The following is a 27,379-nucleotide window of genomic DNA, read 5'->3' on the forward strand; positions in this document are numbered from 1 at the left end:
CCCGAAAATATAAATGCTTCAGAATCCCTGACATATATTTTCACTCGTGGTAAACGCATTAGAAAGGATGGGTTTCTCAGAAGCTTCCCTCCTCGGTGTTACATTCCCTGGAGAAACACCAGCCGCTTTTATCAACACTGATTTACACCTTGATAATCAGCGTGTTGCTCTAACTGTCCCACCCAATGACAGTGAGAACATATGAGTTTTACTGACTCAGTTCCATCTTCTGCACCATCCTTTGGACCAGCCTGGGGACACAGCTTCGAGGGTTCAGACAGGAACATGGAGTGGAGATGACAATTCGATCAATCACAATCTTATCATTTGGTGAGGCAGTTTCAAAGGGCTGAATGGCCTTCCTGCCCCTCATTCACATGACAGCTTCCTGCCATCGTAAGACTTACTGCTTTTCGCTCAGTCTCACTGAAGATTTCTTCCTCCAGCTCCAAGCTCAGCAAGCCTTCTGGTTTCATTTCCCCTCAGCAATTCCAAATGAGCTGCCAACTTTACAAATTCACAAGTACCTTCTTTGAGAAGCACCCACATCAATTAAACAAAACAATTACTGAACATGACCATCTGCATGCCAATATGGCATGCTATTGGAGAAAATGAAATGCAAACTGAAGACCTGGCTTTGAAACATTGCTTTCATTTAAGGATTTATATAGAATTTGAAGCATCCGCACTGGTAGCAAAGTGGTGAGATGGCCAATCAAGCAGAAAGAAACCTTTTGAGCCTCCCACTTCACCCACTGACAGAATGAACATGGTTTACTCCTGAACATGGTAAGCAGCAGCACTAACAGCAGAACAGACTCCTGCAGTCATTTGTGAACTCGCTGGTGTTCCTGCAGGCTGGACAATCGAGTGAATCCCTTTGCACACCGAGAGCAGGTGAAAGGCCTCTCTCCAGTGTGAACGCGCTGGTGTCTCTTCAGGTTGGATAATTGAGTGAATCCCTTCCCGCACTGAAAGCAGGTGAATGGCCTCTCCCCAGTGTGAACTCGCTGGTGTGCTTGCAGGTTGGATAAGTGAGAGAATCCCTTCCCACACTGAGAGCAGGTGAATGGCCTCTCCCCGGTGTGAACTCGCTGGTGTCTCTGCAGGTTGGATAATCGAGTAAATTCCTTCCCACACTGAGAGCAGGCATATGGCCTCTCCCCAGTGTGAACCTGCTGGTGTGTTTGCAGGTTGGATAAGTGAGAGAATCCCTTCCCACACAGAGAGCAAATGAATGGCTTCTCCCTGGTGTGGACTCGTTGGTGTGCTTGCAGATGGGATGAACATGTGAATCCCTTCCCACACTGAGAACAGGTGAATGGCCTCTCCCCAGTGTGAACTCGCTGGTGTACCTGCACGTGGGATGACTGTGTAAATCCCTTCCCGCACTGAGAACAGGTGAATGGCCTCTCTCCAGTGTGAACCCGCTGGTGAGCTTGCAGGTTGGATAACTGCGTGAATCCCCTCCCGCACTGAGAACAGACAAAAGGCCTCTCCCCGGTGTGAACTCGTTCATGTTGCAACAGGGTGTGCGAATCAGTGAATCCCTTCCCACACTGAGAGCAGGAGAATGGCCTCTCCCCAGTGTGAATACGTTGGTGAATAACCAAGCCAGACGACTGAGCAAATCCTTTCCCACACTCACAGCAAGTATACGGTCTCTCCCTAGTGTGAACTTGCTTGTGTCTCAATAGGTTTGCTGAATTGGTGAATCCCTTCGCACAATCCAAGCAGGGGAATACCTTTTTCCACGTGTGAATAAGCTTGTGTGTCAGTTGGGTAGATATATCAGCAAGTCCCTTCCTACAGTCAGACATGAATGGCCTGCCCACAGCATGAACTTGCTGCACTGTCAGCAGATTAGAGATAGCACTGAATCCTTTCTCACACAGAAAACAGATGAACGGTCTCTCCCCAGTATGTCTGTGCTCATGAATCTCAAATGCAGATGGGTAATGGAATCCCTTTCTACAGTGCCCACATTTCCAGGATTTATTCATGGAGAGACTTTTCTCATTCCCTCTCCAGTTTTAATAATCAGTTGAAACCTTGTCCACACCCAAAACATATGAATAGTCTCTCTCTGCTGTGAATTGTGCAATCATTTTTGCAGGCTGTTTTGCTGGTTAATGCTTTTTTCACTGTCGGTATGCTGAAATATTCGCAATCAGGTATGCATGTGCATCACAATGCTTTACCAGTCAAATTGACTTTTAAAACCTTGGAAGCAGACAGAACAGAGAAACATTTCTCCCTCCGCAGTGAAAGGTCCATGACGTTCAGATCCTCGTTAGTTTTAGATTTCTTTCTTCAAATCCTTCCCTTCTTCTATCCTGCAAAAGCATTTTTAGAAGTCATAAATATCTCAGTGCAAGATAAAAATTCAAAAGAAAATATTATAAAAATATTGCTAATTCATGCTAATTGATAGATTTCTATTCACAATTGGTGCAGATTCAATGTGCCAAACAGCTTATTTTATGCTGCATTGCTGAATGCTTGTTCTTCAGGATATATTAGAGCCATAGAGATGTACAGCACGAAAACAGACCCTTCGGTCTAACCAGTCCATGCCGACCAGATTTCCCAAACCTAAACTAGTTCCACCTGCCAGCAATCGGCCCATATCCCTGTAAACCCTTCCTATTCATGTCTCCATCCAGATGTCTTTTAAACGTTCTAACTGTACCAGCCTCCACCACTTCCTCTTACAGCTCATTCCATACATGTACCACCCTCTGTGTGAAAATGTTGCCCCTTACATCTCTTTTAAATCTTTCCCCTCTCACCCTTAACCTATGCCCTCGAGTTCTGGACTCCCCACCCCAGGGAAAAGACTGTCTATTTATTCTATCCATGCCCCTCATAATTTTGTAAACCTCTATTACTCGACCAAAACTATTCAGATTAACTGGACCACAATCTAATGAAAGACACAAGGAGATGTAAGAGAGAATATTACTTTGGCATCAATTGGAGACATCCTGAAAATTTTCATATATGAGGAAGCATTAAGCATGTGTCAAACAGTTGATTCAAAACCAAATGGGCAGTTGAGGGAAATAAACTTGCTGTATATCAGAGATACAGAGAAAGACTGAGAGTGACTGGATTGTTCAAGAGTTGGCACAGCTTCAAATTGCCAAAATGAGCCCTATGCCTTAATGAATCCAAAACTGAAATGTTACATTTCGCGGTAAGACCCTCATACAAGAGTGGAAACAACACGTGAATGTTATAACAGTGTGATAATATCAAATATGTACACAATAACAACACTGGGCACAGCTCAATCACATATTAATTTAATGCCTCATCACATGTCAGCTCTTCGCTGGAAATCACCCCTTTTAATTATGAATAATAAAAAAAAGACATCATTCTGTTAGCCAGAAAAACAAGTGTGTCGAGTTGAGAGTGTGTTGCTGGAAAAGCACATTCGGTCAGGCAGCATCTGAGAAGCAGGAAAATCGACGTTTCGGGCAATTCCTGATGAAGGGCTCTTTCGATTTTCCTGCTCCTAGGATGCTGCCTGACCTGGTGTGCTTTTCCAGCAACACACACTCTCAACTCTGTTCTCCAGCATCTGCAGATCTCACTGTCTCCAACTAAGGGTGCCGAGCTGAGTGAGTAAAAGATGTCACAAACAAAAATGCAAATGGCTGGACAAACTCAGCAGGTCTGCCAACATCAGTGGAGAGAAATCAAGAGTTTACGGTTCGGGTCGAGTGACCCTTCCTCAGCACAGTAAACGACGTCACCTTCTTTTACAGAGTGGAAGACCTGGGCCCACCTTTCCCTGGATTCACTTCCTTACCGTTCAATTCTTGCAAGTCAACAATTTAACCCCGAATGAGAAAAGGACTGAAAAGTAGTGGAATGATCACGCATGATGGGCAGAGCATGATGTTTCAGTTTGGGTGAAGCTCAATCTTCATTCAGACAGAGATGAGGAGTAGCAGCAACTTCTCCGGGCAGGAATGAACAGCTTCAGAACACAGTGGCTAACATCCGCATTCAGACAATAGGGGACCGCCGATTGGCTGGAGGACGAGCTGGCTTCCGGTCCTCCGAGTTTCCATTGGCCAACAGTGAGGTCCTTCAATTGATGGCGCACGGTCATTCGCACCACGTGCGCCATCTCCCATCCCCTCCCCCAAACCCACCCAGCCCCACAAGATGCGGCCAATAGAGTGGTTTCAATAGCGCAATGCATTGTGGTCCCACTCGCTACCATGTCACAGTGGGAGCCTAATTTACAACTTTGCGAGAAAAGGATGCAAATTCGATATGCTGCACCAGAATACCCTCAAACAACGAGTCATTTCATTTGCTTGTTAAAGTCCCGCGTTCTTAACAAAAGAACTTGTTAAATTCAGGCTTAAAGATTCTGATATAAAAACAGAAATTGCTGGAAAAAGTTTAACGTGTTGGGCAGCATCTATGGACAGACATCAGACTGAACATTCGTGTTCTGAGGAAAGGTCGCTCGAACTGAAATGTTGACTCTGATCTGTCTGTACAGATACTGCCAGACCTGCTGAGCTTTTCCAGCCATTTTTCTTTTTGTTTCTGATTTACATCATCCGCAGTTCTTTCGATATTTACTAAAGATTTAGATGCCCGGCTGGAAAAAGGGCAAAACATGAGGTGAAACAAAACCCAAGATTCTGTTGTAATTTATGAAGACGATGTGAGGTGTATTCAAAATCAGCGATGCAGGAAATCATAAGTGAGAGAATAAAATATTTTCCAATGCATAAAAAATTGTAAAGTGTGGTGTTTCTCAGCAGAAATAAAAAAAAGCTTTAATTTAAATGGGGAGATGCTGCAAGGAGAGTTAGGGAAACGATTGCAGAGCCCTTTGCTGAGAGATTTGTCACATCAATAGTTACAGGTGAGATGTCAGACAACTGGAATTGGCTAACATGGTGGCCACTATTTAAGAAAGATGGGAAGGAAAAGTCAGGGAACTATAGACCAGGGACTCTGACATCAGTGGTGGACAAGCAGGAGGCCGGAAGAACACAGCAAGCCAGGCAGCATCAGAACGTAGAGATTTTGGGTGTAGCCCTTCTTCCCGAAACATTCACTTCTGCACCTCCTGTTGCTGCCTTTAGATTAGATTAGATTACTTACAGTATGGAAACAGGCCCTTTGGCCCAACAAGTCCACACCGCCAAAGCGTATACCACCCAGACCCATACTCCTACATTTACCTCTTCACCTAACACTGACATGGCCAATTCACCTAACCTGCACATTTTTTGACTGTGGGAGGAAACCGGAGCACCCGGAGAAAACCAATGCAGACACGGGGAGAATGTGCAAACTCCACACAGAGAGTCGCCTGAGGCGGGAATTGAACCCGGGTCTCTTGGCGCTGTGAGGCAGCAGTGCTAACCACTGTGCCACCGTGCTGCCCACCGTGCCGCCTTGCCTACTTCTAGCCAACTGCTTCTCTACCTTGGATTCCAGCATCTGCAGGGTTTTTTTATGTCTCTGACATCAGTGGTGGGCAGGTTGTTGGAGGAAATCCTGGGGAACATGCTTTACATGTATTTGGAAAGGCAAGGACAGATTGTGGATAGTCAACAAAGGTTTGTGCATGGAAATCTTTCCTTACTAACTTAATTTAGCTTTTTTGAAGAAGTTACAGAGAGGTTTGCTGAGGGCAGCGCGGTGGACATGATCTATATGGACTTCAGTAAGGTTGCTCATGGTAGACCAGTTAGCAAGGTTAGATCACATGAAGTACAAAGAGAACTAGCCAATTTGATACAGATCTGGTTCGAAGGTTGTGGTGGAGGGTTGCTTTTCAGACTGGAGGCGTGTGACCAGTGGCATACTACAAGAATTGACGGTGGTTCCACTGCTTTATGTAATTTATATAAATGATTTGGGTGTGAAAAGAGGAGGTATGTTTCGTGAGTTTGCAGATGACACCAAAATTGAAGGTGAACCGGACAGTGAAGAAGATTACCTCAGAGCATGGTGAGATCTTGATCAATTGGGCCAATGGTCCGAGCAGTGGCAGATGGTGTTTAATTTTGATAAATGTGAGGTGCTGCATTTTGGAATGGCAGGACAGGACTTAGAAACTTGATAGTAGGATCCTGGGGAGTGTTGCTGTACAAGGCTGTGCTAGGTGGCATGGCGGCACAGTTGTTAGCACTGCTGCCTTACAGAGCCAGAACCGGTTTCAATTCCCGCCTCGGGCAACTACCTGTGTGGAATTTGCACATTCTCCGGTTGCTCCGGTTTCCACCCACAGCCCAAAAATGTGCAGGGTAGCTGAATTGGCCAGGCTAAATTGCCCATAGTGTTAGGTGAAGGGCTAACTGTAGGGGAATGGGACTGGGTGGGTTGCTCTTCGGAGGGTCGGTGCAGACAAGTTGGGCCAAAGGGCCTGTTTCCTCACCGTAAGCCATCTAATCAATAAAAAGGATACCTTGGAGTGCAGCTTCTTACTTACTTGGAAGTGGAATCGCAGGTCTACAGGGTATTGAAGAAGTCAGTATTCAGTATAGAGGTTGGGAGATCATGTTGGGGTTGTACAGGATATTGGTTAGGTACTATTGTAATACTGCCTGCAATTCTGGTCTCCCTGCTATAGGAAAGATGTCGTGAAACTTGAAAGAGTTCGGAAAAAATCTACACTGATCAGAGGGTTTCAGCTATAGGGAGAGGCTGAATGCGACAGCCTGGGGCTATTTTCCCTGAAGTGTCGGAGATTGAGGGGTGACATTTTAGAGGTTTAGAAAATCATGATGGGCATGAAAAGGATAAACAGGCAAGGTCTTTGCCTCAGGTTAGGATACTCCAAAATTACAGGTCATAGGTTTAAGATGTGAGGAGACAGATTCAAAAGTGACGTAAGCAGCAATGTTTTCATGCAGAGGGTGATGCGTGTATGGAATGAGCTGCCAGACGAAGTGGTAGACACTAGTACAATTACAACAAATACAAGGTATCTCGATGCCAATATGAATAGGATGGTCTTAGAGGGATATTGGCGTAATGCTGGAAAATGGGACTAGGCTTATTTCGGATATCTTGTCAGTTGTACCGAAGGGCCTGTTGGTGTGCTGTACGTCTTTATGACTCTATAAGTCTGAGGTACTGAGGGAACTATGTGTCCTTGGAGATTAATCACATTGACTTAGTCTAAAGAAATAGTGAGTGAATGGAAATGCAAAGAAATTGTGTTTTTTTTTACTCATGCTTTCATAGGAAGTGGGACTCACAGGCTGGCCACACGATATCCTCTGTTCCTAACAGCCCTAGGGAAAATTGTAACGTTTTGACCTGTTGCACGCCATGAAAATGACGGAATTCCAGAGTCTGATTCCTTTGGAAAACAGGAAGCAGTAGTAATTAAACTGTGGGGTTAAAGGGAAGGTTTAAACTAGATTGGCAAGGGGTGGGATCCTTAACAACAGGGAGGCAAGTGCGAGGTTGGAAGGAGATACAGTAATAGAAAAGTGAAGGGACAGTTCAGGCTGGAACACAGAAGGGAGTAAGGAAAGTCTGTTGGATTTAATTGTATGTATTTCTAATGCAAAGGCCTGATATGTCAGGTCGATGAACTCAAGGCGTGGATAGGTACACTGGGATATTAGATTACAGAAACATGGCGAAGGTCAGGACAGGACAGGCAGTTCAATATATCAGTGTACAGGTGCTTCAGTTGCGACAGTGCAGGTAGAAAGAATGGAAGAGGAGTTGCATTTTTGATTAAGGCAAGGATCACATTGGTAATCAGAGACTAAATAAGTGAGACTTTATGGGAGGAGCTAAGAAACAAGAAGGGGATGGTGACGTTATTGATGTTTTACTATAGGCCCCAAAGAGTCAATGGGAATTAGAGGAACAAATATACAGGGAGATTGGGCAGACTTGCTGGAACAATATGGTTGTCATAGTAGGGGATTTTAATTTTCTTAACATGGACTGGGGCTGCTATGGCTTAGCTGAGATGGAATTTGTTAAGTCTGTTCAGGAAAGTTTCCTCAAGCAGTATATAGAGAGTCCTACCCTGGAAGTGGCAAAACCCGATCTATTCTTTGGAAATAATGCAGGAGAGGTAACTGACGTAAAAGTAGGGGGAGCACTTTGGTACCAGTGATCATAGTTCTATTAATTTTAAAATAGTTATGGAGAAGGAAAAAAAACTGGTCCACAAGTTCATAGTCTAATTTGGGGCCAATGAAATTTTGATGAAATTAGACAGGAGTTTGCAGGGGGAGATTGGAGTAGTTTGTTTTGCAGGCAAAGGGACTTCTGACAATTGAGAGGCCTTTAAAAGTGAGGTAGTTAGCATTCAAAGTCTATATGTTCCTGTGAGGGTAAAAGGCAAATTCGACAGGAATAGGAAACCCTAGATGACAAAAGGTAACAAGGCCTTAACCAGCAGAAAAAGGAGGTATGGCTCAGGTACAGGTTGTTGGGATCAAGAGTTCCCTGGAGTTATGTAAAGGATACAGGAGTTTATTGAAAAAGAGAATCAGGAGGGCGAAAAGGAGGCACGAGATAGCCTTGGCTGAGAAGATTGAGGTGAATCCAAGGAGGTCCTTGAAATATATTCACGGAGGAAAAAAGTAACTTGAGAAAGAAGTGGACACCTCAAGGACCAAAGTGGGCATGTGTGTGTAGAACCGCAGGGGATGGGCGAGGTTCTCAACTCATATTTCTCCTCTGTGTTTACCGTGTAAAAAGACATAAAGACTTGGGAACTTTGGGAATGTAGTTGTCATGTCTTGAGCGAAGTCCATCTCACAGTAAAGGAGTGTTGCATGAATTAGAATGTATAAATGTGGTGAAATCTCCTTGTCCTGACCAGATACATCCACAAACACTGCTAGGGAGGAAATTGTGGGGGCCTTGGCTCATATTTGTGCATCATTATTAGCCACGGGTGAGGGCCTGTAAGACTACGGGGTCACGAATGTTGTGCGCTTATTCAAGAAGGGTTGCAAAGAAAAATCTGAGAAGTGTGTTCAAGTGAGCCTCACCTCTGTGTGAGGTAAGTTACTTGAGAAGTTTCTCAGAGAAAGTTATCCATGCATTTCTAAAGTCAGCTTGGTTTTGTGCGCGAGATATCATGCCTTACAAATCCATTAGAGTACTTTGATGAAAGTGACAAAGGCAGTTGACCAGGGCAGTGCAGTAGACGTAATCTATGTGGATTTCAATAAGGCCGTTGCGATGGTTCTACATGGTCGGCGACTCTGACAGCTTAGATCGCATGGAATCCAGAAGGAAGTGCAAATTGAATACACAATTAGCTTGATTGTAGTAAGCAGAGGGTAACAGTGGAAGGATGCGTGTCAGACGAGAAGCTTGTGACTACTGGAGTGCCTTCGAAGTAGGTACTGGGCCCATTGCTGTTTGTTATCTATGTCAATGATTTCGATGAAAATGTAAGCGGCATGATTTGTAAGTTTAGAGATGACACTAAAAAAGGAGTTATCGTGGACAGTGAGGAAGGTTATCAGAAATTACAGCCGAACCTTGATTAGCTGGGGAACGGAAATGGAGGTTTAATATAGATAAGTGTGAGGTCTTACATTTTGGAAAGTCAAATCAAGGTCGGAGTTTTATGTGAATGGTACGGCCTTCAGGAAGGTAGTGGAACAGAGGCATCCTAGAGTTCAGGTGAATGGTTCTCTGCAAGTGGAGTCACAGGGAGGCAGGATAGTGAAGGCGGTTTTTGGTGCACTGGCCTTCATCAGTCAGGGCATTGAGTAAAGAAGTTGGGAAGTTTTGTTGCAGTTAGACAGGATGTTGGTGAGGCCGTACATGGAGTATTGTGTTCGGTTTTGGTCACCTTGCTTTGGGAAGAATGTTATTAAACTGGAAAGAGCGCAGAATAAACTTACAAAGATGTTGCCAGGACTCAAGGCTCAAGTAATAGGGACAGTTTGGACAAACCAAAACTTTATTCTTTAGAGTATAGGAGATCGAAGTGGGATCCTATAGAACTCTTTAAGATCATGGAGGAATGGATAGGGTGAGCACAGTTAGTCTTTTTCCCAGGGTTAGGAATTCGAGGGCTAGTGGCCATTAGGTGGTAATGTAATCACCTAAAATACATTTGCTGGCAGCTCATTCCACATGCATGCCACCCTCTGTGTAAAAAAAAGTTGCCTCTCAGGTTTCCTTTGATCCTTTCCCCTCTAAGCTTAAACTGATTTGATTAGATTAATTTAATCTAATCAGTTTAAGTTTAGAGGGGAAAGGATCAAAGGAAACCTGAGAGGCAACTTTCTTTTGCACAGAGGGTGGCATGCATGTGGAATGAGCTGCCAGCAAATGTATTTTAGGTGATTACATTAACAACATTTAAAAGTCATTTGGACAAATACACGGATAGGAAAGGTTTAGAAGAATATGTGCCAAGTACAGGGAAACTGGGTTAGCGTTGATGGACATTTTGCCGGCTAAGACCAACTTGGGGTAAAGGACCTGACTCCATGCTGTCGGACTCGATAACTCTAAGACTGTGCGCTACTTTCACCGTGGCTGCTCCCTGTTTAATATTGGGCCATTTAGCTTATAGTAACTTAGAGACTGGAGTATAATTGATGGTCTCAGCGGGTTTATGTTTACCATAAGACGTAGCAGGATGTGAGTTATAGACTGTAATGAAATCAAGGGTTTCGAGCTAATTTATATGCAGAGTAACAGATACTTGGGTGTAAGGTGCAGACTAGATTTCAATCGAGGGGAATGTATGTTTTTGGAAAGAAGAACATGTACACAGGAGAGAGTCACAGATTGGAATCTAATCAAGGGCTTGATGGTTTATACACACAATAACAGATTCGAAAAGTGGGGTGCTGAAAAAGTACAACAGGTCAGGCAGCATCCGCGGAGCAGGAGAGTCGGCGTTACAGGCATAAGCCTTTGTACCCACCTCAACTGCTTCCGCTGGCAGCTCATTCGATATGCATAATACACTCTGTGTAAAAGTGTTGATTCTCAAGTTCCCTCTAAGCTTAAACCAATGCCCTCTAGTCCTCGATCCACAGCCCTGGGGAAAAGGCTGAGTTCATTCACCCTATCCATGACTCTCTTGTACTTATATGCGTCAGTAACATCTCCTCTGAGCCTCCTATGCTGTAAAGAAAAATAAGCTAGTTTGCCCAGCCTCTCCCTATAACTCAGACCTTTGAGTCCTGGCAACATCTTGGTAAATTTATTCCGTGCTCTTTCCAGTTTAATAGCATTCTTCCCATTGCAAGGTCACCAACACTGAACACAATACTCCACGTGTCGCCTCACCAACATCCTGTACAGCTGCAACATAACTTCCCGACTTCTACACTCAATACCCTGACTGAGGAGGGCCAGTGTACCAAAAGCCACCTTCACTACCCTGCTTACCTGCGACTCCTCTTGCAGACAAACGTGCACCTGAACTCCAAAGTCCATCTCTACCACTCCTTGAGGCCCTACTGTTCACCATGAAACTCCTACCTTGATTTGACTTTTCAAAATGCAAGACCTGACACGTATCTATATTAAAATCCATTTCCCATTTCTCTGCCCACTTCCTCAGCTGATTAAGGCCCACCTGCAATTTCTGAGAACCTTCCTCACTGTCCATGATAACGCCTATTTTAGTGTCACCTGCAAACTTAATAACCACGCCTTTTATATTCTCATCCAAGTCATTGATATCGATAAAAATAACAACTGGCCCAACCCCGATCCCTGAGGCAGACCACAAGTCACAGGCCTTCAATGCAACAAGCATCCTTCCACTATCACCCTTTGCTTCCTACCATCAAGCCGAATGTGTATTCAATTTGCCAGCTTCCCCGGATTGCATGTGATCTAACCTTCGAGAGCAGCCTACCATATGAAACCTTATCAAAGGCGTTACTGAAATCCATATCAACTACGCCTACCACCCTGCGCTCGTCAACCTTCATCAAAGAACTCTCACAAATTTGTAAGCCATGGTTTCCCACGCACAAAGCTATGCTGACTATTCCTAATCAAACCTTTTCTTTCCAAATATATGCATATCTTATCTCTTAGAATCTTCTCAAGTAACTTACCTAGCACATAGTTTAGGCTCACTGGTCAACAGTTCCCAGATTTTTCTTTGCAACCTTTCTTGAATAAGGCCACAGCATTCGCTCCCGCCCAGTCTTCTAGGACTTCACCTGTAGCTAAAGGTGATGCGAAAGTATGAGCCAGAGCCCCCACAATTGCTTCCCTAGCCTCTGGCAGTGTTCTTGGATATATCTGGTCAGGACAAGGAGATTACTCATGTTCATAAATTCTAATACATGAAACACCTCCTCTACACTGTTGTGAACTGTCCTCACGTTATGATCACTAAATTCCCGAATCTACATGTCTTTCTGCTCGATAAAGCCAGAGAAGCTAAATTAGCTTAGATTCCCTTCATTATGGAAACAGGTCCTTCGGCCCAACAAGTTCACACTGACTCTCTGAAAAGTAACCTGCCCAGACCCACTCCCCTATTCTATATTTGCCATTGACACTATGGGGCAATTTATCATGGTCAATTTACCCTAAAGTGCACATTTTGGATTGTGGGAGAAAAACTGGAGCACTCAGAGGAAACACAGGGAGAATGTGCAAACTCCACACAGTCACCCGAGGTTGGAATCAAACCCGTGTCCCTGGCACTGTGAGGCAGCAGTGCTAACTACTGAGTCAGCATGCCGCCCCAGATATTGTTTGAGAACCTCGCACATCTCCTGTAGTTCAACACATACATGTCTACTTTGGTCTTGAGGGGTCCTATTCTCTCTGTAATTTTTTTTTTCTTAAATTTAATCAATTGGAGATGAGGGCGTTTGTGCTTTACGTCCAGTACACAGGCTCATGTGTACGCCTGGAGAGAATTCATCATGCCTTTTTGAACACCTATATGTCCCCAGGTCGTCGCTCAAACAGACCACTGCTCACAAATTCAAGCAGCTCTTCGCTGCTGGATTTCAGTTTCCTGCTCCGAGTTCGGGCAGAGCTTTGTGTCATCCTGCAACTTGATGGGGCACCAGCGTGGGGCACCAGCGCTCCCAACAGTCGGATTCTGCTGGTGACGCTGTTGTGGGTCACCCCCAGGACTGAACCTCCTGCCTGTTCTGACACTGGGTGCAGTGGGAGAGTCAGTGGGCTTTTTTTTTGTTTTGTGCTAGACTGTACCACCATCCCCTCAACCCCACGGTGGCTCAGAGGCAGCACGGTGGTTCTGTGATTTTGCATTTGATGCCTCATGGTGCCAGGGATCCATGTTTGATTCCACGTTCAGTGCGACTGCCTGTGTAGAATTTGCATGTTCTCCCCCTATGTCCGCATGAGTTTCCTCCGGGTGCTCCGGGTCCTCCCACAATCTGAAGATGTGCAGCTTAGAGTGGATTGGCCGTGCTAAATTGTCCCACAGTATTCAGGGGTGTGTAGGCTAGGTGCATTAGTCTAGATTAGAGTGGTGTTGGAAAAGCACACCAGGTCAGGCAGCATCGGAGGAGCAGGAAAATCGGCATTTCGGGCAAAAGCCCTCCAGCAGGGTTAGGTGTATTAGACATGATAGAGTAATGGGTTGGGGAATGGGTCTGGGTGGGTTTCTCCTTGGAGGGTCGGTGTGGACTTGTTAGACTGAAGGGCTGTTTCTACACTATAGGGATTCTATGATTCCAATTGGGAAAACCAGGATTAATCATTGCAAATTTAGGAAAGGCATCTTCATCTCTCTTTCTGTCTCTCTTCTCAATGGTACTCTCTAATGCTACTGCTGAAGAATCTCACTTAAGTAATAGCATCAGAATGCAAGATTCAGCAGCAAGACTGGGGAATTCAACCCCTTGCTTTGACATCTCTTACCACCATGGCTGATCTCATCTAGGCCTCAACTCTACTCTTCAACCAGTTACTGATTAAAAATCTGTCTCTATCATCCTTTAATTTATTCAATGTCCTGTCATCCACCACACTCTAGGGAAATGGATTCCATCGTGGGTGGTGGGCGTTTGGAACGCATTGCCAGCAGAGGTGGTAGAGGCAGGCACGGTAGATTCATGATTGGACAGATGCATGAGTAGGTGGGGAGCCGAGCGATACAGATGCTTAGGAATTGACCAACAGTTTTATACAGTACAGTTGGATTGGCTCAGGCTTGGAAGGCTGAAGGGCCTGTTCCTGGGCTGTAAATTTTCACAACTGAGAGTGTGGTGCTGGAAAAGCCCAGCAGGTCAAGCAGCATCCAAGGAGCACAAACCCTACATCAGGAATGAGACTTCCTCCATCGTTTGACCACCACCTGAATGAATAACTCCTCCTCATCAGTCTTCTAAATCTGATACCTCGTAGCCTCATTTTTATTGTCTCATGCGATATGGGGATTGTGGGTTTGGTAGGTATCTGTGATGAATTCCCAATTGCCCTTGAGAAGGTGGGATGAGCTGTTTTCTTGAACTGCTGCAGTGCACCCAAAATACCTTTGGGGGGGATTGGGTTCCAACACGTTCACCCAGCCACAGAGAAGGAATGGCAATTTCTATCTATCTATCTGTCTGTGTATCTATCTGTGTGTGTCTGTCTGTCTGTCTGTCTGTCTGTCTGTCTATTATATATTATACACACACATGCACACATATATGTCCAAGTCAGGATTGCAAATGACAAATGACTTGGAGCGGAATTTACAGGGGGTGATATTCCCATGCATCTGCTGTCTTTATCCTTCCAGATTTCAAAGGTCATGGGTTTAGAAGTTGCTGTCTGAGGATCTTTGGTGAATTTCTGCCGTGCTAATGTTGCTAAGGCTGCACCTATCCAGGCACATGGGGCGTATGGCAACAAATGTACTATAAACCTACCGACTCCCACAGCTACCTAGACTACACCTCCTCCCACCCTGCCCGCTGTAAAAACGCCATCCCATATTCCCAATTCCTTCACCTCCGCCGCATCTGCTCCCAGGAGGACTAGTTCCAATACCGAACAACCCAGATGGCCTCCTTCTTCAAAGACCGCAATTTCCCCCCAGACGTGATCGACGATGCTCTACACCGCATCTCCTCCACTTCCCGCTTCTCCGCCCTTGAGCCCCGCCCCTTCAATCGCCACCAGGACAGAACCCCACTGGTCCTCACCTACCACCCCACCAACCTCCATACACATCATATCATCCATCATCATTTCCGCCACCTCCAAACAGACCCCATCACCAGGGATATATTTCCCCCCCTACCCTATCAGCGCTCCGAAAAGACCACTCCCTCCGTGACTCCCTCGTCATGTCCACACCCCCCACCAACCCAACCTCCACTCCCGGCACCTTCCCCTGCAACCACAAGAAATGAAAAACTTGCGCCCACACCTCCCCCCTTACTTCCCTCCAAGGTCCTAAGGGATCCTTCCATATCCACCACAAATTCCACTGCACCTCCACACACATCATTTATTGCATCTGCTGCACCTGATGTGGCCTCCTCTATATTGGGGAGATAGGCCGCCGACTTGCGGAACGTTTCAGAGAACACCTTTGGGACACCCGGACCAACCAACCCAACCACCCCGTGGCTCAACACTTCAACTCCCCCTCCCACTCCACCAAGGTCATGCAGGTCCTAGGACTCCTCCATCGCCAGACCATAGCAACACGACGGCTGGAGGAAGAGTGCCTCATCTTCTGCCTAGGAACCCTCCAACCACAAGGGATGAACTCAGATTTCTCCAGTTTCCTCATTTCCCCTCCCCCCACATTGTCTCAGCTCCAACCCTCGAACTCAGCACCACCTTCCTAACCTGTAATCTTCTTCCTGACCTCTCTGCCCCCACCCCCACTCCAGCCTATCACCCTCACCTTAACCTCCTTCCACCTATCGCATTTCCAACGCCCCTCCCCCAAGTCCCTCCTCCCTATCTTTTATCTTAGCTCATTCCTGAAGAAGGGCTCATGCCTGAAACGTCGATTCTCCTGTTCCTTGGATGCTGCTTGACCTGCTGCGCTTTTCCAGCAACACATTTTCAGCTCTGATCTCCAGCATCTGCAGTCCTCACTTTCTCCTAACAAATGTCTGAAAGGCAACAATACCCCCAGGAAAGAAATCTCTCTCTTTCTGTGTCTTGCTCTCTTTCTCCCTCTCTCTCTCTCTCTCTCTTTTTCCTGACTGTCTCAAGCGCTGAGTCACTCTTCCACTTGTAATGATGCTTCTGCTTGAACAAGACTATGTGGTCCTCGCTTTTTTTTTGTAAGGAGGTCTTAAGGGCAAGGGTTCAAAAATGTCTACTTTAAGAAAATTTTTAAGTTTTAAAAAAGCACACTTGCACACAGAAAGGGGAGTGGCCAGTTCTTCCAGCTCAGCTTCTCTCTGGTTTGGTTTGATTTCAGCAGGCAGTCAGTTTTGAAGCTGCTGGACCCAAAGAAGCAGGTCCATGCTGATCCTCCCTCTCTCTTGTAAGACCCTGGGCTCGATTTTACTTTTTTTCTTGCCAAGGGGTGTTTAGATTAGATTAGATTCCCTACAGTGTGGAAACAGGCCCTTCGGCCCAACAAGTCCACACTGGCCCTCCAAAGAGCAACCCACCCAGACCCATTCCCCTACGTTCACCTCTGACTAATGCCCCTAACACTGTGGGCAATTTAGCATGGCCAATTCACCTCACCTGCACATCATTGGACTGTGGGAGGAAACCCATGCAGGCACAGGGAGAATGGGCAAACTCCACACTGACAGTCACCTGCGGTGGGAATTGAACCCGGGTCCCTGGCGATGTGAGGCAGCAGTGCTAACCATTGAGCCACCGTGCCGCCCCAAACGCAGAATTTTTGCAAGCATTTGGAACAGCATCATTAAGGTCAGGTAATCTGTCAGGTTTTCGGTTCCATTGATCTGTATTCTCTTCTCGTTTGTTTGTGTTTCATTCAGTCATCGAGCAAAAAATATTAAAACTAAGCGGTTGGGCCAACTGCATTACTCCTGGAATAGCCACCCTACGCCTCCTTAAAACACCTAACAACGTTAGAGTCTGTTCCATTTTCTTGAAATGTTTTAAGGGGGTCTGGTCTGGTCCATAACACTCTTTTTGTCTCTCTTTCCCCTGTCTGTCTCAATCATGAAGTGTCCCTCACTCACTATTTCTATCTCTCACACTCTCTCTCTTTCCTTGTCAACAGCTGTCTTTCAGTCTCTCTTTCTCTCTCTCCATCCTGCAATTAACAACGATGCCAGTGTTGCTCTGACAGGGACCTGAAACTTCCAAACACCCTTGCTGCCTTTTCGTGACCCGCGGTGAGCTGGACCAGATTGCAAGCGTGTGGGCTGTGTTTATACCCATGCCTCATTGACAAGGATATGCCAGCCCCAATGAGGGAGGGGGTGCCAGCAAGCTGTAATCTGCAGCCACACCCCCAATCCGTGACAGTCACATCATACAGCTCATTCCTCTCAGACTCACACACGGAGGGTCAGCAGCTGAGAATACAACAAACAAGCAGGAGCAACATACACCAGTCTATGATCTCAACCTCCTTCCGTCTCTCTCTCTCTCTCTCTCTTCCCCTCTCTCCCCTTCCCAGGCTCACTCTCTCTCCCTATCTATCGCTCAATCACTAAATGTAACAGAAATCTGGCTCAGGGATGGACAGGACTGGCAGCTTCATGTTCTGGGATACAAATGCTTCAGGAAGGACAAAAAGGAGGAAAGAGAGGAGGGGGCGTGGTGTTTTTGATAAGGGATAGCATTACAACTGTGCCGAGAGAGGTTTTTCCTGGAAATACATCTAGGGAAGTTATTTGGGTTGAACTGAGAAATAAGAAAGGTATGATCATAGACCCCCAAATAGTCAGAGGGAAATTAAGAAACAAATTTGTAAGGAAATCTCAGTTATATGTAAGAATAATAGGTTTTTTTATGGTAGAGGATTTTAACTTTCCAAACATAGACTGGGATTGTCATAGTGTTAAGGGTTTAGATGGAGAGAAATTTAGTAAGTGTGTGACGGTAAAATTTTCTGCATGTACCTACCAGAGAAGGTGCAAAACTTGACCTGCTCTTGGGAAATAAGGCAGGTCAAATGACTGAGATGTCAGTGGGGGAGCACTTTGGAGCCAGCAGCCATAATTGTATTAGTTTTAAAATAGTGATGGAAAAGGATAGACTAGATCTAAAAGTTGAAGTTCTAAATGGAAGGAAAGCTAATTTTGATGGTGTTAGGCAAGAACTTTCAAAAGCTAATTGGGGGCAGTTTTCGCAGGTAAAGGGACAGCTGGAAAATAGGAAGTCTGCAGAAATGAGATAACAAGAATCCAAAGAAAGTATATTCCTGTTAGGGTGAAAGGAAAGGCTGGTAGGTATAGGGAATGCTGGATGACTAAAGAAATTGAGGATTTGTTTACAAAAAAGAAGGAAGCATATAGACAGGATTGATCAAGTGAATCCTTAGAAGAATATAAAGGCAGTAGGAGTATACTTAAGAGGGAAATCAGGAGGGCAAAACAGGGACATGAGATAGCTTTGGCAAATAGAATTAAGGAGAATCCAAAGGGTTTTTAAAAATACATTAAGGACAAAAGGATAACTAGGGAGAGAATAGGACCCCTCAAAGATCAGACAGGCGGCCTTTGTGTGAAGCCACAGGAGAATGAGTATTTCGCATCAGTATTTACTATGTAAAAAAGACGAGGAAGATATAGAATGTAGGGAAATACATGGTGACACCTTGAAAAGTGTCCATATTTAAGAGGAGGAAATGTTCAGATAAATGTGAGGTGCTGCATTTTGGGAAAGCAAATCTTAGCAGGACTTATACACTTAATGGTAAGGTCCTAAGGAGTGTTGCTGAGCAAAGAGACCTTGGAGTGCAGGTTCATAGCTCCTTGAAAGTGGAGTCGCAATTAGATAGGATAGTGAAGAAAGCATTTGGTATGCTTTCCTTTATTGGTCAGGATATAGAGTACAGGAATTGGGAGGTCATATTGTGGCTGGATAGGACATTGGTTAGGCCACTTTTGGAATATTGTGTGCAATTCTGGTCTCCTTCCTCTTGGAAGAATGTTGTAAAACTTGAAATGGTTCAGAAAAGATTTACAAGGATGTTGTCAGGGTTGGAGGATTTGAGCTAGAGGGGGAAGTTGAATAGGCTGGGGCTGTTTTCCTTGCAGTGTCAGAGGCTGAGGGGTGACGTTATAGAGGTTTATATAATCATATGGGGCATGGACAGGATAAATAGACAAAGTCCTTTCCCTGGGGTGGGGGAGTCCAGAACAAGAAGACATAGGTTTAGAGTGAGAGGGGAAAGATAGAAAAGAGATGTATGGGGCAACCTTTTCACTCAGAGGGTGGTACGTGTATGGAATAAGCTGCCAGAGGAAGTGGTGGAGGCTGGTACAATTACAACATTTAAACTCATCTGGATGGGTATATGAATAGGAAGGGCTTAGAGGGATATGGGCCAGGTGCTGGCAGGTGGGAGTAGATTGGGTTGGGATATCTGGTTGGCATGGACTAGTTGGACTGAAGGGTCTGTTTCCATGCTGTACATCTCTATGAGTCCATGACTACTCTCTCTCTCTCACCATTTCTATCCCTCACGCTCTCTGCCTTGATCTCTCTCACAGTCCCTCTGTCTCTGTGTCCCTCTCGCTTTCTTTCTCTCTCAGTAGCTGTGTTTCTGATGTTCTCTCCCTCTCACTTTGTGTCTCATTGTCTGTCCTACCCTCTCACTCCCTCGCTCTCGTTTTCTATCTCACTCACATTCTGCACATCCTTCTCTCTATCTCACAGTCTGCCTCCATCTCTCTAGCCACATCACGCTTTCCATACCATTATCTTTCCTTTATTGCAACTTTTCATTCTTTGTTTCCCGCCATCTCTCCACAATAGTTTGTCCTTTGCTGTAAGTTTGCCTCTCGTACTTAAAAACTTTAATGAGGACAGTCCCAAATGACTCAACCTCTCCTCATGAGACATTCCCTCTGCTTGAGGGATTGGTTTAGCGACTGCCACCAACGCCAGTCTATCTTTTCTCAGGTAAGCGTATTATAGCTGTTCAGTTTCCCTGCTGTGTTCTGACAAGTGCCTTGTACAGTTTCAGCATGAACTCCCTGATTTTATACTCCATCCTCTTTGTCGTAAAGGCCAGCATCCCAATGCCTTCTCAACTATCTCCTGACCTTGTTGGCTCGGTTTTTGGTGATTTTAGATTAGATTACTTACAGTGTGGAAACAGGCCCTTCGGGCCGACAAGTCCACACCGACCCTCCAAAGATTCAACCCACCCAGACCCATTCCCCTCCATTTACCCCTTCACCTAACACTAAGGACAATTTAGCACGGCCAATTCACCGGCCAAATCTACACGTTTTTTGACTGTGGGAGGAAACCGGAGCACTCGGAGGAAACCCACGCAGACATGGGGAGAACGTGCAAACTCCATACAGACAGTTGCCTGAGGCGGGAATTGAACCCGGGTCTCTGGCGCTGTGAGGCAACAGTGCTAACCACTGTGCCTTGTACAGTTTTAGCATGAACTTCCTGATTTATGTGTAAAGACTTTCAAATCCCTCAGTACTGTAGCTTTCTGCAGTCTTTCTCCATTGAAATAATGCTCAAGTCCTCTCTCTGCCAAATCACATGGTCTAATATTTTTCCCATAATAAATTCAAATAAAATTATCTATATCTATTGTCAGCACTAATTGAATATGGTTAAATGCATTTTTGCATGAATAATGTTCAAGTCCTCTACTTGCTAAATTGCATAATCTAATATTTTCCCCATAATAAACTCAAATGAAATTATGTCTATTCTCAACACAAATTGAAAATGGTGAAATGCAATTTCTTTTGAAAAATGTAGCAGTCAGGTTCCATCTTGAGCCGAGTGCTGAATAATGAATTTCACTCAACGTGGAATATTTGAGCTCATTGGAGGCTCCATTCCCAAACAAGCACTGAATGCAATAATTCCACTCAGTGCCGGACTTCTCATGATCCATGCAGGGAAATTGAGGTGCTGGCTCCATCTCAAGTCAAGAGCTTGCTCATCCTATATCAGATACAGGACTGAAAGCCCGTTCATGCACTGATATACACAACAGAAAAGTTCCAAATTCCACTGTCGAGATGGCTAATCTCATCCCTATCCAGAGGGAATAAAAACCAGTAACCATTGCTGGTTAACCTACTTGTCCTCTGTTTTGACGTACACCAGGTGACTCAGACCAGTACACTTCATCGACTAGTTTTCCTGATTTTTCCTTCTGTGAATAACCAAGAGTCAACAAAGCAGTGAAATGGAAGTCAAGGCTTCATCTTGGGCCTAATGTGAGCTCATGTAACAGAATGACATTAAATAAGGACGTTCAAGCTCACAGCTTGATATACACACACACACACAGCAGGAGAGGCCCAGGCTTCATTCTCAGCCCAAGGGTTCAGAAAACATTTACAAGAATGTTGCCAGGGTTGGAGGATTTGAGTTATAGGAAGAGGTTGAATAGGCTGAGGCTGTTTTCCCTGGAGCTTCGGAGGTTAAGGAGTGACCTTATAGAGGTTTATAAAGTCATGAGGGGCAAGGCTAAAGAGACAAAGTCATTTCTCTGGGGTGGGGGAATCCAGAACTGGAGGGCATAGGTTTACGGTGGGATTTAGGGTGAGATTTGTTTTTTCAGGCAGAGGGTGATATGTGTATGGAATGAGCTGCCAGAGGAAGTGCTGGAGGCTGGTACAATTGCAACATTTAAAAGGTATCTGGATAGGTTTATGAATAGAAAGGGTGTGGAGTGATATAGGCTGGATGCTGGCAGGAGGGATTAGATTGGGTTGGGATATCTGGTCGGCATGGACGAGTTGGACCAAAGGATCTGTTTCCATGCTGTACATCTCTATGACTCTATCATGTGGACTGAATGGAGACCCACAGAACAGAGAGATTTAGGCTCATGATCCAATTCCTGGGCCTGGTGTTTATAACTGATCCAGATATACAGTAATTGAATCTCACAGTGCAGGGATATATAGGCTCAGGCTGAAACTTGGGCCTAGCACTGAGTTAACCAATCTCACTCCTGGTTTTGAATTGATTGAGCAACCATCGGCCCAAGAGCCATAGCATAGAGAAATGTCAGCCCAGGCTGCATCTCAGACCTCAGGCTTATTGAGACAATCTCACTCCTGAGAAAAACCAAAAGAATTGCAGATGCTGTAAGTCAGAAACAAAAACAGAAATGATTAGAGTTGATAGCCGGAGACTTTTCCCCAGGGCAAGCTTGATGGGCACGAGGGGGTCACAGTTTTTAGGTGTGAGGAGGAAGATATAGAGGAAACGTCAGAGGTCGGCTCTTTACGCAGAGGGTTGTGAATGCATGGAATGCGCTGCCTGCGGTGGCGGTGGAAGCAGAGTCATTAGGGACATTCAAGCAACTGTTGGGCATGCACATGGACAGCAGTGAATTGAGGGGTGCGAAGGTGAAGTTAGTTTAGTTTAAATTAGAAATAATCCTCGGGACAACACCGTGGGACGAAGGGCCTGTTCTGTGCTGTACGTTTCTATGTTCTAACTTCAGGATTGGATTAAGCTTGACGTCGCTGCAATTGACGACAAGAGGTTCGGTCAAGTATGGCCAAGTGGGATTGTGGGAGAGAGCATGAATTCAAAAGCAACATTTCCAAGGAGTTCGGGCATCTCCTCCTGTGGACTGTGGCGGGGCGAGGTCTCCTTTCCTCCTCACACTGTAAGGTGAGGGGAATGGGGGATGGGTGGGGTGTTTGGGTACATGGGCCTGGTGGGCTGAATGAGGTTCAGGGGAGGGCGCGGCCAGGGTGAGGCAATAGGCGTGGCTAAGGGAGGGGGCGGGGTTGGAAGAATGGGGAGGCAGGTCGAGGAAGGGGCGGGCCTCATGAAGCGGTTGAGGCGGGCTCAGGAGAACGTGGCGGGGCAAAGGCCGTGTGACGAGGGGCAGACCGGTTGCGGTGGGGTTGGGAAGGGGCGTGGTCAGGGAATGGGGCGCGGTGAGCGAGTGCGGCGAGGTTGGGGCGTGGTTATGGAGAGGGTGTGGTTAGGGTTGCGCCGCAGGAACTGTAAAACCTGTGCCCACACCTCCTCCCTCACCTCCATCCAAGGCCCTAAAGGAGCCTTCCACATCCATCAAAGTTTTACCTGCACATCCACTAATATCATCTATTGTATCCGTTGCTCCCGATGCGGTCTCCTCTACATTGGGGAGACTGGACGCCTCCTAGCAGAGCGCTTTAGGGAACATCTCAGAGACACCCGCACCAATCAACCAAATCGCCCAGTGGCTCAACATTTCAACTCCCCCTCCCACTCTGCCGAGGATATGGAGGTGCTGGGCCTCCTCCACCGCCGCTCCCTCACCACCAGACGCCTGGAGGAAGAATGCCTCATCTTCTGCCTCGGAACACTTCAACCCCAGGGCATCAATGTGGATTTCAACAGTTTCCTCATTTCCCCTTCCCCCACCTCATCCTAGTTTCTAACCTCCAGTAACTCGACCTGTCCGGACTTGTCCGACCTGCCCAGCTCCTTTTCCACCTATCCACTCCACCCTCTCCTCCCTGACCTATCACATTCATCTCCTCCCCCACTCACCCATTGTACTCTATGCTACTCTCTCCCCACCCCCACCCTCCTCTAGCTTATCTCTCCACGCCTCAGGCTCTCTGCCTTTATTCCTGATGAAGGGCTTTTGCTCGAAACGTCGATTTTGCCTGTCCTCGGATGCTGCCTGAACTGCTGTGCTCTTCCAGCACCACTGATCCAGAATGGGGCGTGGTCCGGGCGTGTTCGGGTGGGGCGTGGCTAGAGGTTGGGCGTGGTTCAGGAATGGGCGTGGTTAGGGCGTGTGCCATGGTTAGGGATTGGGCGTGGCGGGGGCGCGGTTAGCGAGTAAGGCGTGGATAGGGAAGGGGCGTGGTTGGGGATGGGCGTGGTTAGGCAATGGGGTGCGGTTAGGGAGGGGCGTGGTGGCCGCGTGCTTAAGGATGGGGCGTGGTTATGAAATGGGGCGTGGTTAGGGATTGAGGCGCGGTCGGAGCGTGGTTAGGGAAGGGGCGGTATAGAGGGGTTTGAGTAGGGGCGGGTCACTACGGCGGGGAGGAGGCGGGGTCTGTGGGGGATGGGGACTTGTTTTCGGATGCGACTTTGGGGCCACCGGCGGATGGGGGAGAGGGGCGGTGTTTGGCAGAGGGCGACGTAAATGGGGCGGGCGGTGCCCTTTGGGAGGGGGCGTGGTTTGGTTTCGGGGGCGTGGTTTGGTTTCAGCGGCAGGGTTCCGGGATGACGTCTTCGGCGGGGTGGGGGGGCGTCGAGATGACGCGTGATGAACCCTCTCTTGGGTGGAGTTTGTGTGGGTTTCCTCCCACAGTCCGGGGAGGTGCAGCTTAGGGTGGATTGGTCATGCTAAGGTGCCCCTCAGAGTCTAGGATGCACAGGCTTAGGTGGGTTAGCCAAGGCAAATGCAAAGAATGGGGGTGGATCTGGCTGGGATGCTCTTGGCAGGGTCAGTACACACTGGATGGACCGAGTGGCCTGCTTCCACACTGCAACCATTCCTTACAACTGGAGGAGTGCCGAGTGTCCTCGGCAGGAGGGAGACAGGGAGGGTATTGCTGGGCCAAGGACCCGGTTTCAGAGGCGCGGTGGTGATAGAGGGGGCTGGAGGGTGTTACAGAGATGGATACGAGGTTTTGTGCCTGTTAGACCAAACAAATGTGGAGAGGGTGTAGGGGCTGGAGGCGGTTTCGGAGATGGGAAAGGGGTGTAGGGAATAGAGCAGGTTACAAAGGTAGGGGTGAAGAGGCTGGAGGCTGTTTTAAAGACGGAGAAGGATCAGATACTCAGAGCAGTTGACAGTGATAGGGAGGGGGTGTAGGGGCCAGAGGAGGTGACAGAGAGGGAGGAGGTGGAAGAGGTTACAGAGATAAGGAGGGGCTGGAGGGTATTACAGGGATGGGGAGGGTGTGTACGGGCAGGAGGAGGTGACAGGTAGGGGGGGGTGTAGGGGCCGAGGGGTTACAGAGATAGGGAGGGATGTAGGGGCCGGAGGGGGTTATAGGGATAGGGAGGGTGTGTAGGGGCTAGAGGAGGTGACAGACATAGGAAGTGGGTGTAGGGACAAGAGAGGATGACAGACATAGGGAGGGGGTGTACGAACAGGAGGAGGGGACAGACATAGGGAGCGGGTTTAGGGACAGGAGGAGGTGACAGAGCTAGGGACGGAGTGTAGGGACAGGAGGAGGTGATGGAGATAGGGAGGGGGTGTACGGGCTGGAGGGGGTTACAGAGATAGGGAGGGGGTGTACGGGCTGGAGGGGGTTACAGAGATAGGGAGGAGGTGTAGGGGCTGGAGGGGGTTACAGAGATATGGAGGGGGTGTAGGGGCTAGAGGGGGTTACGGAGATAGGGAGGGTTGTACGGGCTGGAGGGGGTTACAGAGATAGGGAGGGGCTGTAGGGACCATAGGGGGTTACAGAGATAGGGAGGGAATGTAGGAGATTACAGAGATAGGAAGGGGGTGTAGGGGTTGGAGGGCGTCACAGATAGGGAGGGAGTGTAGGGGCTGGAGTGGGTTACAGATATAGGGAGAGAATGTAGGGGCTGGAGGGGGTGTAGGGGCTGGAGGGGGTGACAGAGCTAGGGAGGGGGTGTAGGGGCTGGAGGGGGTGACAGAGCTAGGGAGAGGATGTAGGGGCTGGAGGGGGTAACAGATAGGGAGTGGGTGTAATGCGCTGGAGGGGGTGACAGATAGGGAGAGGGTGTAGGGGGTGACAGATAGGGAGAGGGTGTAGGGGCTGGAGGGGGTGACAGAGCTAGGGAGGGGTTGGATGGGTTTACAGAGATAGGGAGGGGATGCAGGGGTTGGAGGGGATTACAGAGATAGGGAGGGGGTGTAGGGGTTGGGGGTGTTACAGAGATAGGGAGGGGGTGTAGGGGTTGGAGGGAGTTACAGATATAGGGAGGGGGTGTAGGGGCTGGAGGGAGTTACAGATATAGAGAGGGGGTGTAGGGGCTGGAGGGGGTTACAGAGATAGGGAGGGGGTGTAGGGGCTGGAGGGGGTTACAGAGATAGGGAGGGGTTGTAGGGGCTGGAAGGGATTACAGAGATAGGGAGGGAACATAGGGATTGGAGGGGGTGTTGGGTCTGGAGGGGATTATAGAAATAGGGAGGCGATGCAGGGGCTGGAGGGTTTACAGAGATAGGGAGGGGGTGTAGGAGCTAATGGGGTTACAGTGTTAGGAAGGGGGTGTAGAGGTTGGCAGGGGTTAAAGAGATAGGGAGAGGATGTAGGGGCTGGAGGGAGTTACAGATATAGAGAGGGGGTGTAGGGGCTGGAGGGGGTTACAGAGATAGGGAGAGGGTGTAGGGGCTGGAGGGGGTTACGGAGATAGGGAGAGGATATAGGGGCTGGAGGGGGTGACAGATAGGGAGTGGGTGTAATGCGCTGGAGGGGGTGACAGATAGGGAGAGGGTGTCGGGGGTGACAGATAGGGAGAGGGTGTAGGGGCTGGAGGGGGTGACAGAGCTAGGGAGGGGTTGGATGGGTTTACAGAGATAGGGAAGGGATGTCGAGGCTGGAGGGGGTTACAGAGATAGGGAGGGGGTCTCGAGGCTGAAGGGGGTTACAGACATAAGGATGGGGTGCAGGGACAAGAGATGATGACAGACATAGGGAGGGGATGTAGGGGGCTGGAGGAGGTGACGGAGATAGGGAAGGAGTGCAGGGACAGGAGGAGGTGACGGAAATAGGGTGGGGGTGTATGGGCTGGAGGGGGTTACAGAGATAGGAAATGAATGTATGGGCTGGAGCGGGTTACAGAGATAGGGAGGCGGTGTAGGGGCTGGAGGAGGTGAAGAAGATAGGGAGGGAATGCCGGGACAGGAGAAGGTGATGGAGATAGGGAGAGGCTGTAGGGTCGGTTAGGGGGTTACAGAGATAGTGAGGGGCTGGAGTGGGTTACAGAGATAGGAAGGGGGTGTAGAGGATGGAGGGGGTTACTGCGATAGGGTGCGTAGGCTCTGGTGGGAGTTACAGAGATAGGGAAGGGATGTCGAGGCTGGAGGGCGTTACAGAGATAGGGAGGGGGTCTCGAGGCTGAAGGGGGTTACAGACATAAGGATGGGGTGCAGGGACAAGAGATGATGACAGACATAGGGAGGGGATGTAGGGGGCTGGAGGAGGTGACGGAGATAGGGAAGGAGTGCAGGGACTGGAGGAGGTGACGGAAATAGGGTGGGGGTGTATGGGCTGGAGGGGGTTACAGAGATAGGAAATGAATGTATGGGCTGGAGCGGGTTACAGAGATAGGGAGGCGGTGTAGGGGCTGGAGGAGGTGAAGAAGATATGGAGGGAATGCCGGGACAGGA

General features: G+C 47.6%; 1 pseudogene across 1 annotated transcript; it reads right to left on the minus strand.

Annotated features, from left to right (window-relative positions):
* Positions 1-640: 640 nt before the first annotated feature.
* Positions 641-3,994, minus strand: LOC122544461 (uncharacterized; annotated as a pseudogene). The gene is made up of 2 exons (XR_015754027.1): positions 3,824-3,994; positions 641-2,339 (listed from the first exon to the last, which is right to left on the minus strand). The product of XR_015754027.1 is annotated as an uncharacterized LOC122544461 (transcript).
* Between the last annotated feature and the right edge of the window lie 23,385 nt (positions 3,995-27,379).

This window comes from Chiloscyllium plagiosum, unplaced genomic scaffold (assembly GCF_037043375.1).
Source record: "Chiloscyllium plagiosum isolate Xiang-an unplaced genomic scaffold, Cpla_swu_hap1 HiC_scaffold_41, whole genome shotgun sequence".
Lineage (NCBI taxonomy): Eukaryota > Metazoa > Chordata > Chondrichthyes > Orectolobiformes > Hemiscylliidae > Chiloscyllium > Chiloscyllium plagiosum.